General features: G+C 48.0%; 1 protein-coding gene across 3 annotated transcripts in view; it reads right to left on the reverse strand.

The window, feature by feature from the left end:
* Window positions 1–12,220, reverse strand: part of THSD4 (thrombospondin type 1 domain containing 4) — a 676,260-nt gene that overhangs the window by 593,769 nt on the left and 70,271 nt on the right. The gene's annotated exons all lie outside the window — the stretch shown is intronic.

Consider the following 12,220-nt stretch of genomic DNA (forward strand, 5'->3'; position numbering starts at 1 on the left):
AACCGAGGCAACAGTCACCTGGTGGGGAAGGAGGGAGGAGAAGGAATGGGTGACCCCGCAGGCCCTCCCAACCTGATACGTAAAAGTCTCCATGTCTTGGATGTAGGTGCAGGGGAGACCGATAGCAAAGAAATGGGACAGAGCTGCCCACCAGGCAGAGGGTGAAGGAGGCGGTGTCTGGGCCACAGCCTTCCTGTACAGCCTCACAGGTCACCGTGTTGGCCTTTTCTGTCCCTGCTTTGATCTCTTCCCCTTCCACACATACAACTTTCAGATTTGAGGTCACACATGGATTTTTTCAGGAGCCCTTATCTTTGTGGCATCAGTCCCCCACCTCCAACCTCTATTCCCTACTCTCCCAACACTGCCAAACACATATAGGGCCATACTCCTAAGCCCCTCCTCCCCCCACCTACCAGCCCCCAGCAAGGCTGAGCTGGAGGCAGCAAGGTGCTCAGGCAGATAAACACAGAGTCCTGCAGCCCTCGGGCCAGTCCACTCAGCCCATGATGCGTCCAGTGCTTCTGTGCTGTCAACCCTCAGAGTCCTCGGGGGTTGCCCCTCCATCTGTCACGGGGCACTCTGTTTGCTTTCCCGGGACGTGGCCAGCAAAAACGCCTCCCGCCGACAGAAGGGGGCTCTGTCTCTGCTCTGAACTTGGGAAAGAAGAATGAAAAGGAGCTCTGTCGGAACATCTGGGCCAAAACACACACGAAAGGACGAGAAGCTCTAGTAACAGGAGGGTCCTCTCAGTCCTGAAAAGCCACATGAGGCAGTAGAGATCAGGCCTGATTGACTGAACAGCACAAACCACTGAAGACACGATGCCCTCCCAAGGAAGGCAGGCTTCTCTGAGTCCGGCAGGCAGACCCTCAGAAACTGCCCTTCATTCTCCGATGTGTCACTTTGAGTTCCATGCACCATCATGCAAGTAGCATGAAGCTCCAGGTACTGGGTGAGTGCTGTACAGGATTCATTTCTGAATCCCAGAAAAATGCCCAGAAGCAGTACCTGCTCAGGGGCAGGTATTAAATATGTTCATTCTACACATAAGGGAATAAACTCAGAGAATAACAATCTTGGTAAGTGGAAGAGCCACACTGCAGCTCAGGTCTGTTTCGAGGTCTCCTGAGCCTTTCAAAAGTAGGGTCTATCTTTTTCTATCCTCTGCACCAAACACAAGGCCAGCCTACAGAAACTACGTTTTGAGTGTGTGGTCAGTTGAACTGCACCCTCCCGAGTTCAGGCAGGACCAAGCATCTTCTCTGACATGCATGGCACCTGGACAACTCACTTGGGACCAACTCCCACTGCCGGTTTCCGCCATGCTCACCATGATACCATCCTTGTTCCTTGTCCTACATCTCTGAAAGCTATGTCCTCTGTCATTCCTCATTCTAACTTCCTCCAGAACCCACCCCCAACTTAAGAGCCTTTCACCTTTCCATGTTCCTATTCACCCATACTCACAGCTTGTTTACAACCCAAGTCAGAGAAGACGACTGACCCACAACCTGGTATCTCTGCTTCTACTTTGATTGCCATGTTTCTTTCTCCTTTAAGTTGAAGTATAGTTAACCTACAATATTACATTCATTTCAGATGTCCAGCATTATGATTCAATGTTTTTACAGGTATACACCTTTAAAAGTTATTACAAGATAATGGCTACAGGTCCCTTTGCTGTACATCTTTGTTGCTGACCTATTTGATACACAGCAGTTTGTATCTCCCAATCCTCTACCCCTAATTTGCCCCTCCTTCCCTCTCTCTCCCCTCTGGCAACCACTAGTTTGCTTCCTATGTCTCTCTATGCCTGTTTCTGTTTTGTGTATACATTCATTTGTATTATTTTTTGGATTCCAGTGATGTCATCGATTGTCACACCTCTGAAACTCACCACAGTACCCTCTTGCCTCGTTCACTCAAGATCACCTCCTGTTCACGACATCTGGTGAGGGCATGGCAACCCTCTCTCCCAATATTCGAAGTCACTAAATGGACTCATTATTTTTCCTTGAGTCTCCTTTGCCCTCCAAACCTGGTCCTGTTGTCAAGTTTTCTTACCTCTTCCAATTATGTCTTTCACCTGACCCTTCCTTTCAATTTAATTGTAACTCCCCTGATTTGGATTCCAAATTCATAGTAACACCCCCGACCCACCTAGTCCAGCCTGGGATTCAGGTTTTTGTTTGTATGTTTTTGCTTTTATTTGGCTGCACCAGGTCTTGGTTGTGGCATATAGGATCCAGTGCCCCAACCAGGGATCGACCCTGCGCCCCCTGCACTTGGAGTGCGGAGTCTCAGCCACTGGACCACCAGGGAAGTCCCCAGCCTGGGCTTTGAAAGAAAGCAGCCTGGAGTTCAAATGCTGGTCCTGCCATTTACAAATTCTATGACACGGGTGGGCTATTCAACATGGATAAGTCTTAGTTTCCTCATTAGTTGAATGTACTCACTTTGTAGGTTTGTTGTATAAGACAGAAATCATATGTGTACAGCATCTAGCACCTAGGGTATGCTCAATAATTGGTGGTGGTTGTTACTGTTATTATTATTAATACTATTATTATTACAAGCTGGTTTCCCTGCCACCAGTGTCTCCCCATCTCCATCCACCCTACACACACTCCAGCTGACAAGAGAAATGTCCTCCCTATCAGCCTCCCTCTGTTGAACTCTCCCCAATTCTGCCTTCCCAAACCCTCTGGACCCCAGCAAAGAGGCTGTCCTTCAACTCAATAATGCTCAGTTGTCTTTTTATCTTTCGCAGTACAATGCACATACCTAGGGCTTCCCTGGTGACTCAGCAATAAAGAATCCACCTGCAATGCAAGAGCCGCAGGAGAAGCGGGTTCTATCCCTGGGTCAGGAAGATCCCCTGGAGGAGGTCATGGCAACTCACTTCAGTATTCTTGCCTGGAGAATCCCATGGACAGGAGCCTGACAGGCTACAGTTCATAGGGTTGCAAAGAGTTGGACACAACTGAAGTGACTTAGCATGCACACACACACATACATACCTAAAGATTTTAACATTTCTTAGCCTCTTCCATGGACTGAGTACTGTTAGGTACATTCACAAACATTATTGGTTTTCTACCTTCTACAATGAATTAATGCAATGCCTTGCACATAAAAGTAGCCGATAAATATTTACTGATTGAAGGAAGTAGTGCCCCCTGAGAGCGTGAAGGGCACATTCCATGTGGTAGAGGATGACTGCAGTTCTTCCTTTAGGTAACCCAGATTCTGTGATGCTGGCCTAGAGCAATAACCCGAGCAGAAGCAGGAGATGCTGGAGTTTCTAGAAGTTACGAACCATTAGAATTGTACCAATTCAGTTCCCTTTTCTCCATAACCTCTCCACCTCCAGCATTTATTGTTTGTAGATTTTTGATGATGCCCATTCTGACCAGTGTGCGGTGAGACTTCATTGTAGTTTTGATTTGATTTTCTCAATACTTTGGCCAGCTGATGCCAAGAACTGACTCATTTGAAAAGACCCTGATGCTGGGAAAGATTGAAGGCAGGAGGAGAAGGGGATGACCGAGGATGAAATGGTTGGATGGCATCACCGGCTCGATGGACGTGAGTTTGAGTAAACTCCAGGAGTTGGTGATGGTCAGGGAGGCCTGGCATGCTGCAGTCCATGGGGCTGCAAAGAGTCAGACATGACTGAACAGCTGACCTGAACTGAACTGAATAACCCATGTGTAAAATAGTTAGTGGGAACCTACTGTTTAGTACAGGGAGTTCAGCTCAGTGCTCTGTGATGAACTATAATAGATGGGTGGGATAGAGGTGGGGAGAGAGAGCCAAGAAGGATGGGATATATGTATACGTATAGCTGATTCACTCCATTGTACAGTAGAAACTAACACAACATTGTAATTATACTCTCCGCAAAAATGCTGCTGCTGCTGCTAAGTCGCTTCAGTCGTGTCCCACCCTGTGCGACCCCATAGACGGCAGCCCACCAGGCTCCCCCATCCCTGGGATTCTCCAGGCAAGAACACTGGCGTCGGTTGCCATTGCCTTCTCCACAAAAATTAACTGTACTAATTGTGCTTAGATGTCTATTCCATTGCCATGTTATGTGTCATTCTGTCTCAGAGCTTCTTACTATTATTCACATGATTCTGTATGAGGCACATCACAAGTTGCCATCCCAAACACCAGCTTGTTTCAGTCAGCAAGAGGCAGGTTTGAAACAGAAGTGCTCCTTTTTGACTGTGGATATGAAGTTCATCCCAGAAGATACAGAGCAGGGAACCCAATGGAGGGCTGTACTAAAACAGCCTGCCTTCTGTACCCATGAGTACCATATCTGCAGATTCAGTCAACCTCGAATTTAAAATATTAAAAAAAAAAAAGATTTCCAAAAAGCAAAACGTGAATTTGCTACTTGCCATCAGGTGCTGGTGAAGACTCTTGAGAGTCCCTTGGACAGCAAGAAGACCAAACCAGTTAATCTTAAAGGATATCAACCCTTAATATTCATTGGAAAGCTTATTGCTGAAGCTCCAATACTTTTGCCACATGATGTGAAGAGACGACACATTGGAAAAGACCCTGATGATGGGAAAGATTGAAGGCAAAAGGAGAAGGGGCAACAGAGGATGAGTTTTGTTAGATAGCATCACCCACTCAATGGACATGAATTTGAGCAACTCTGGGAGACAGTGAAGGACAGGGGAGCTTTGTGTGCTGCAGCCCATGGGGTCACCAAGACTTGGACACGACTTAGCAACTACACAATAACAGCAACTATTTCCATAGCATTTACATTGTATTTACAACTATTTATATAGCATTTACATTGTATTAGGTGTAAGTAATCTAGAGAAGATTTAAAGTATCCTAGGAAGATGTACATAGATTATATGCAAATACTATGCCATTTTATACAAGGGACTTGAGCATCTGCAGGTTTTGGTATCCAAGGGTGTCCTGGAACCAACCCCTGCGGATACCGGATACTGCAGATACCGAGGGACGACTGTGCTCAGATTCCCAGCACCAGCCCAGCCCCTGATCAAAAGCAGGACCCGCAGTGCGTCCCCACGGAGTCCCGCCCATTCCGCTAGAAGTCATCTGTATTCCTGCGCAGTCAGCGGTTTGCAGCCAGGTTTGGCTGGGGACGTCCCAGTGCTCATTTCTCTCCTAAACCTCCCTGGTGTCAAGCCAAGTCTCCATTTTATTCAACTTTAAAAACAGAAACGTACGAAGAAAAATGATTCCCACGAAGGATGGAAAACTAATCTAACAAATGATTCTGGCTGTGCTGAGGGCCGCAAGGGGATCAGGGCACCTTAGCACAACAGCTCCCGGGGGTGGGCCGGCCTCTCACAGCCTCATGTACATCACGCAGCGCGAGCCCCTGTGATGGACGAGAGCAGAAGTCATGGACTTGAGCAACCACTGCATCCTTGAGAACTCAGGACACTGAACGAAGTTTATGACACAGTTCTACCCTCCAGGGTTTATAACCCATCCAGGAAAATAACACTGAAATACCTGAAAAAGAGTCCAAAGCGGTTTCACATTAAAAGTAATGAAAGGAATGAAAAACACAAGCGAGTGCACCAAAAAAGGCTTTTGAAACCCAGAAGGTTTGAAAGGCCAAGATGACTAAGCTTCAAGGAGCAGCAGTGCTCCTGGGGGACAGGATGTCACCAAGGATTTGGGCAAAAACATATTACTGGAACAGGGACAGAGTGAAGCAACCTGGGGGCCCAGGAGGAAAGGGTTCACGTGGTGCTAAGTCCTACACAGAAGGATGAAAGAAGAGAAGCCTGTGAAGGAGAAGTAGAGTAGATCTGGAAAAGCCTACGTGCGGATCCAAGGATCTTGGTGTTTATTCTGCATGGGCTGGGCAGTCACTGAGGGCTGGGCGCAAAGGGAGAAACAACAGAGTCTAGTTCAGAGGCTCAGAGAAAGTCAGAATTTCTGTTTCACCACTTGTCCTTGGTTATGAGTCTTGGCTAAGTTCCCAACCATCTCCAATTCTGCCTCCTTAGGTAAAAGAGGGAAAATAATAGTGTTTATGGATTCATAAGGTTGTCGGGTTGATAACAGACGTCCTTAGCACTGTGCCAGGCACATGGCGTGAGACCCACAGGTGTTTTGCGGGGAGAGAAGTAAGAGCAGATTAAAAGGAAGACTCAGGATGATGTGTAAATGCAAGGAGAGTGAGACTAGAAACTGGTGGTTCCCTGAAAAGTTCTCACCACAACCCAGCACCAGGGAGCAGAGGTGTAGGTAAGAGTGGCCATCCTACAAAAAAAAAGAATGGCCATCCTGAGAAGCATCAGAAAGGAAACATGGACCAGACTCGGGCATTGCCTGGATAATGCAGCTTAATGCAGCTCAGGTCCCACATGTGGGAAATCAGAAGAGATGGTGGTGCCTGGAATAAAAACAGAGGATCCCAGAGACAGGGTGAGTTCAGTGGACACAGAGGAAGTTCTGTGAGTAGATGCTGTTGGGAGACTGGGACTCAGCATGTCAGGCTGGTCACTTGGAGCTGGAAAAGGAATCCCAAGGGAAAGAAGGTGGGGGAGAAGTGCTGAGGGTCAAAGACAGCGGCAGTGGGGAAAGGCTCCCATTGACAGGGTGAGAGAGGGCAGAGATGTCAGCAGAGGAAACAGAGAAGGAACACAGAGAAGGCAGGACAGTGAAGATGCCTGGAGAGGAGAGGGGGACCAACTCCGTCATGTGGTTCAGGAAGAACAGAGAATGAGAGGTGTCCCTTAGAAGCCCTGGTGGCTTCAGACTAGGGCAGTTTTCATGAAGCATAGTGGGCAGCTGTGATGGAGTGAGTCTTGGCAAAGGTGGTGCCAGCAGCCTGGCACTGAGCAGAGAGGGAAAACCATGGGGCTGAGATTTGGGGAGTCCCCACATGGAAATGTTTCCTCTTGGTGGGACCCTGTGCATCTCAGCATTCACAAAAGTGAGCAAAGAGACACTCTGTGGCCAGAACTCTGCTCCTTTGGCATTGCTCCGGGAACACAGCTTCCTTCCTGCTGTTCTGGACAGTGGCTCTCACCCATTTCAGCCTCCTGTCAGGGAGCCTCCAGGACAGTGATGGATATCAGCAGGCCTTTGGCTGCTTTCCCTTCTATTTTGTTTGGCAGAAAAATAAAGAGGTACATGGAAGTGGGTGGGGAGAGAAGGGATGCCCTAAAAGGGAATCCACAGACAGGTTTTAGGAGCCCATGTGGCATCTGGATAAGTAGGTGCCTGCACAGCATTGATGCCTCTGGTCACCGGCTCCCATCACAGGAGGTGATGCTCACAAAGCTACCAACACCAGGAGCCACTGCCAGACAGGCACAGGAGTGAGGGAGGGAGCCCAGCATCAATAATTTTTGTGCAATTTTTTTTTAACGTCTTAGGTGATCCTACTGTGCAACCAAGGTTAACCACTTACTACCCAAGGGGTTTCCTTTAATGAATACATAGGGCACACGTTTTACAGACATAAAATTATTGATCTGGGAAGTACCAGTTAGACTCCCTAGCTTAGTGAACAAAAACACATTTGTTTTGTGAGCCAACTCTGATTTGGGCCTGCCTGCTGCAGAGAGGTGAGAGAGATACTGAGCCCACATCCAGACTCACATAAAAAGAGCACAGTGATCCTTCCAGGTAAGGAAGAAGTGGGAGTGCTGGTTCTGTAGGCATCCTGGGTCAGGTTTTTCTAATCCTGTCACAGTCTCCACAATTTAAGCATCAGTCAGAGACCATGAGCCCCTAGGCCAGCAGTCCCTCACCTGGATGAGCATCCCCAACTGCTAGGGCAGTGGTTCTCAGACTGTGCCTACTCCAGTAGCATTAGCACCACCTGAAATGCAATTCTCAGGCTCCACCTAAGATCTCCTGAATCAGAACCTCCCTGAATCAGGGAGGGGGGCTGGCCATTATCTTTGTTCTAACAAGCCTTGCCAGATGCAAGATGCTGATGCACACATAGCCTGAGAACCAGTGCCTTACAGAATGTAAAACACACCACACACAAAGACACACAGATTCCTAAGCTCACCAGGACCCACTAAATAGAACCTCTGGGGGTAGAGCCCAGGCACCTGCATTTTTAAAGCTCCTTAAATGGTGCTGATGCATGTTCTGGTTTGGGTACCACTAATTTAGTATTGCCTTCTATATGGCATTTAATTTCCTCAACAGCATCCCTGGAAATACTCAGACTATTTCCAGAGCCCTGCTGGACGATACTCGCCCTGGGAATGTGTACAACACACACAGCGGGTCTCCTTTTGAGTAGCACTCAACCTCAGCAAATCTCACTTTCTTCATCTGTAAAATGGGCATGCTCTGATCTCAGAGGATTGGATGGTTGTTGTGACAGTGAAGTGAGGGCAATCAGCTTAGAGTTTGGGACACCTGACAAATGGTTTTAATTGAAGGAAAGGAAAAATGGATGAAGAAAAGAAATGACATAGGCGAAACAAATAGCTTCACTGCACATGTGTAACCTCAGCTCTGACTTCAGTCGAGCAGAATTACTAAGAAGATGATTAACCCCACGGAACACAGAAACACCCCAGGGCAAGTCATTCTCTGACAGCCCCCTGAAGGGTCCTACCTGTCCAAACTGCATGGTCTGCTCCTGTAAACGTATGCTTTTGGTTTTTTCCTGTCAAAAAATCATGCTAAAATCATTATTTTAACCAGTGTTCAAACAGCAAGCTCATGTCAACTCTTGGCTGGAGGCTTCTGCTTAGAGGAAACCAAAGACACCAGAACATCCATTTGCCTCACCCTGTCATGTGTGGAAAATTTTAATTTGCCTAGTTAATCGTGTGGGACATGGGAGACAGACAGGCAGAAGGGCATGACAGCAAAGAGCACGGTTCAGAAGCAGCCTCCGCTGTTCAAATCCTATATCCGCAGTCAGTACTCGGGTGACCAGTCCTAGACCAGGAGCACCTGAAACCTCCTGTTCACCTTGAGGCTTTCATGCCAGTACCTGTGGCTTTCTGCGGGCTCCAAGGTGAAGCACAAGATCCGCCCCCCTACCTTTCAAGACCTCCACATGCATCCCTTCCCCCTCTCCAGTCCACTTTGTCTTCTCAGAAAAAACCTCCATCTGTGTGGTCTCTTGTGGCAACCCACTCAGTATTCTCACCTGGAGAATCCCATGGACAGAGGAGCCTGGCAGGCTACAGTCCATGGGGTCGCAGAGAGTCAGACACGACGGAGCGACTAACACTTGCACTCTCACGCGGCCCCTTGAGAACCCTGAACACATTCTTCTTCATGGTTCTGGTCCCCCCGCAACTTCACCCAGGCCTCCTTCCCCCTCTGCCTCGATCATTCTTTTCCTTTGACCCCTAGGTCTTGCGTCAATCTGAGCCCTGGGGCGCCTCCCTTCCTTCTCCAACCATCGACCTCCTCTGCCTCCAGTCTCTCTACCTTGTTCTATAACTATTGTATTTCTCTTCATCCTTTCCACCCCTTCTAGCTTATGAGCACGTGAGCAGAGTGACCGTGTAATTCATTATGAAGACTGGATCACTTCTGAAAGCAGAAGGGGGTCCTATTAAATTATATCAGAATAACAGGCATACACAAGGATTGTCCCAGATGAAGCAGGATGTCTGGTGACCTTAAAATTAGTCCTGTCTTCCATATCCTTATATCCTTCTCAGCACCTGGGCCTTATAAATAGGAGTTGATAAAGTGAAATCCTGGGAATGAGCTCTTGATGGAGGTTGAGAAAGATTAATCTAGCCCGTGCTGTGTAGGGGAGACAAGAGCTAGAATAATAACAGCTCACAGTTATGAATAGAAATGAATAAGTGACATGCTGCTTTTATTTCCTTCTCTATAGAGATGCAAATGCAGCCCAAGGGCTGATGTAAGGTTGAAACAAGCCTTGCATGAGAAATGCGGTTTGCATAGTTTAATACAATTTAATATCTGCTCATGGCCAGCTAAGCATCTGTCTCTAATTCCACAGCCACAGTCCTTTCAAAGTCACTGCCTATGGATGTAAGTTTTCTCAGAGACAGCCAGCCTGTGTCCAATGCCGGGAAAGCAACAGCATTTGGCCACCAAGCTCTCCTCTCTTCCCAACAAGCAGCCTTTCCTGTTTTGTTTTTAGCTCCAGGAGAAGGACAATGGACAAGTCAATCAGCGCAGATTACCCGGCCCAGGGAGGAGCGACACCTGACAGCCATGCCCTTCACGGAGTCCACCGGGACAAAGGGGCAGGGTAATCGGGGCTTCACGGAGAATGCAATTCTCATCAACCCTTGGGGTTGCCTCATTGTTTTTGCTCTGTTTTCCAGAAGGTCTTTGGAGAAGAGAGGGTGTGGAGGAAGGCAGGGTCTTGCCTACGAGCAGACATTTCAATGCAATCATCACCCTCCCCCAACTCAATGTTAGGGATCAGCCCTTGCAAAGGAGAAGCCATCAGATGAGGCACAATCAGAGGCTGCAGGTCTTTCTGTCCTGCTCAGCCTGCCTTCCCCTGATGAAAGGGCTGCTTTTCCACTAGGCATGCCCCTTGTATGGAAAAAAATTCCACCTCTAGTTTGCTCTTATTTGTACCCACCCACTGCGAACTAAAATTGCACAGAGCAGAGGCCAAGACAGTTTTCCTAGCACATCTAACATCTGCCAGCTCTGCATATAAGGACTCAGATTGCTGGTGAGTAGTTAATGAAAGAATCTCTTGTGAAGTGGGATTATTTATTCCTTGCGTGCTCAGTCACTTCACTCGTGTCCGACTTTTTGCGACCCCATGGACTATAGCCCGCCAGGCAGGATTCTCCAGGCAAGAATACTGGAGTGGGTTGCCATGCTCTCCTCCAGGGAATATTTTCCACCCAGGGATCGAACCTGCGTCTCATATCGCCTGCATTGGCCGGCGGGTTCTTTACCACTAGTGCCACCTGAAAGTGAGTCGCTCAGTCACGTCCAATTCTTTGTGAGTCCATGGACTGTAGCCCGCCAGGCTCCTCTGTCCATGGAATTCTCCAGGCAAGAACACTGGAGTGGGTAGCCATTTCCTTCTCCAGGGGATCTTCCCAACCCGGGCCTCCCACCACCTGGGAAGCCCATTTATTGCTTACTTTTCATTGAATTGTTTAAAGGCTTTCATGTGAACTATAATTAATCATCTGAAATGCCTTGCCTTCACTAGTAGCCCCATTTTATGGATTATGCAGGTCTAGGCTCTGAAGTAGGGCTTCCAAGGTGGCACAGTGGTAAAGAACCCAACTGCCAATGCAGGAGATGTGGGTTCAATCCCTGGGTTGGGAAGATCCCCTGGAGAAGGGCATGGCAACCCACTCCAGTATTCTTGCCTGGAGAATCCCACGAACAGTGGAGGCTGGCAGGCTATAGTCCATGGGGTCGCAAACAGTTCAGACATGACTGCTCTGCGGTAGGTTCTGGGGATACAGACTTGAGCATGTGAGGGACAAAGCAAATGCCACAGAGGTTAAAGGAGTTGCCTAAGGCCACTTGAAGTCCAGCTTGAAAGCCTGAGAACCCAATACCCCTGGGGACCCTGCCAGCCCAGAGACTTTCCCAGCTGTTATTTTCCCCAAGCATAAAATCAGAGGCACTTGAACAACCACTTCAAGGTTGAGGAGTTCACCCTGATCACGTGGGTGAATTATATAAACAAGTGGCTCATCACTTGAGGAAGCACAGGTTGCTCTTCAATGAAAAAACAAGTCAAAAGTTTGAAATCACTTAACTGTGGGCAGAACTGGATGGTGTAACCCCCAGCTCCCAGGGCCCTCTTGATACACAGAGGTCATCTCATCCATTTGCCTTCGTGTTTCTATATTTGCTTTTCCCTCATTCCAGAATTTCTACCTCCTCCTTCTTCCCTCTTGATACTTCCTACTTGGCTTTTAAGACTCAGGGAATTTCCCTTTGAGTCTCAATTTCCCCATCTATAAAATGGGTATAAGAGCAGCTTCAACTTCATACAGTTGTTGTGAGAATTAAAAAAATAGATGATGTGTAGAAAGCACTTTGGCCACCTGATGCTTAGAGCCAACTCATTAGAAAAGACCCTGATGCTGGGAAAGATTGAAGGCAGGAGGAGAAGGGGATGACAGAGGATGAGATGGTTGGATGGCAACACTGACTCGATGGGCATGAATTTGAGCAAGCTCCGGGAGATGGTGAAGGACAGGGAAGACTGGCGTGCTGCAGTCCATGGGGTTGCCAAGAG

The sequence above is a fragment of the Bos grunniens genome, chromosome 10 (assembly GCF_055505025.1).
Source record: "Bos grunniens cultivar Pamir isolate PY7600 chromosome 10, Bosgru_T2T1.0, whole genome shotgun sequence".
NCBI lineage: Eukaryota > Metazoa > Chordata > Mammalia > Artiodactyla > Bovidae > Bos > Bos grunniens.